This window comes from Mus caroli, chromosome 4 (genome assembly GCF_900094665.2).
Source record: "Mus caroli chromosome 4, CAROLI_EIJ_v1.1, whole genome shotgun sequence".
Lineage (NCBI taxonomy): Eukaryota > Metazoa > Chordata > Mammalia > Rodentia > Muridae > Mus > Mus caroli.
The window spans coordinates 124,113,418-124,114,963 of NC_034573.1; the positions used below are offsets into that span (position 1 = coordinate 124,113,418).

Sequence of the window (1,546 nt, forward strand, 5' to 3'; positions counted from 1 at the left end):
CGAGTGCTGGGATTAAAGGCGTGCGCCACCACGCCCAGCTGTTTATTTACTTTTTTAATGTCACAAAGTAAGTCAAAAAATCTCAACCACTTCCGAAAGCTCTGGGCATGTTAGGTCCTTAGCAAAGAAAGACATATTAACACCAGTCAAGATGGTTCACTTCCTTTTAAGGTATAATTGTTTCCATTCTTGGTGTGTATGTATACGTGTGCATGTCCATACAAGTCCTGGTGCGTGCAAGTCTGTGAGTTTGCTTGGACAACAGTTGTCAACCCCAGGCAGCCTCAGGAGCAATTCACTTTGTTTTTTGAGACAGAGATCTTGTCCTGGGACCTGGGGCAGGAGGATTAGGCTAAACTGGCTGGCCAGTGAGCCTAAGGGATCCTTCTGTCTCTGCCTTCTCAATCCTGAGGATTACAGGCATGTGTGTGTGTGTGGGTGAGGGGGGGGGCTGTATGCTTGTTTTTTGTTTTGAGGCAGGGCATCTCTATGATGTAGCTCTGGCTGTCCTGGAACTTACTCTGTAGACCAGGCTGGCTTCAAACTCACAGAGATCCACCTGCCTCTGTCTCCTGAGCGCTGGGATTAAAGGTGTGTGACACCATGCCCAGCCACGAGCTCAGCTTGTCACGATGGATCCTGGGGATTAGACTCAGGCTTCACATTTGCTTGTGGCTAACGCTTTGCACACTTACCTGTCTCCCAGCCTCCTACATTTGCCTGGAATATTTCTTTCTTTTTATTTTGTGTGGGTGTTTTACCTGTGAAGTTTGTGTGTACAGTGCAGTACGTGGGTACCGTGCCCACAGAAGCCAAAAGAAGCTTTTAGATGCACTGGATCTGGAGTTAAGGAGGACTGTGAACCACCATGAGGGTGCTGGGAATTGAACCCAGGTCCTCTGGAAAAGCGAAAGCACGAAGTGCTGTTAACCACTGGACCATCTCTCCCCACATAAAGAACTTTCAATGTATTCTTTGACAATTTCAAGCATTCACTCCCACTCGGCTTATCCCCCTCCCACCCCCTGTTGTCCCCAGATCCCACACCATAAACCACAATGCTCTGAGCCCCTAATTCACTTAAGTTTTTTGCACACCAAACATGTGTAAAGAACCTGAAGTGCATCGGCCGATGTTGTATAGTGAAAGGTAGACAGGGCTCCTATTCCCCCCATTCTTGTGACCTTATTTGGAAATTGAGTCTTAGTAGATGGTCACGTTAAGATGAGGTCATCAAACTGGGCACCAATCGCGTACTACTCGTGTCCAGCCGGATAAGCAGGGCATTTGTGGACCATGAGACAGACAAGCACAGAAGGGGAAACTGAGGCAAGGACCAAGGGAGAACTTGGTGTGTCGATCAACTTATAGAACTTGGTGTTCAACCAACCTATAGCAGAGGCACCAGAAGCCCAGAGAGGATTGGAATAGATTCAGCCTTAGAACGAACCAGCCCCGCAGTGCCATGACTTCAGGCTCCCAGCCCTAGAAAACTGAGGTGGTATGTTTCCTGAAGCTCCCCCCCCCCGCCCCCCCCGCCCCCCCC

At 49.2% G+C, this 1,546-nt stretch overlaps 1 long non-coding RNA gene across 1 annotated transcript in view; it reads left to right on the forward strand.

The window, feature by feature from the left end:
* Window positions 1–1,546, forward strand: part of LOC115030896 — a 7,993-nt gene that overhangs the window by 6,021 nt on the left and 426 nt on the right. The window lies entirely within an intron of this gene.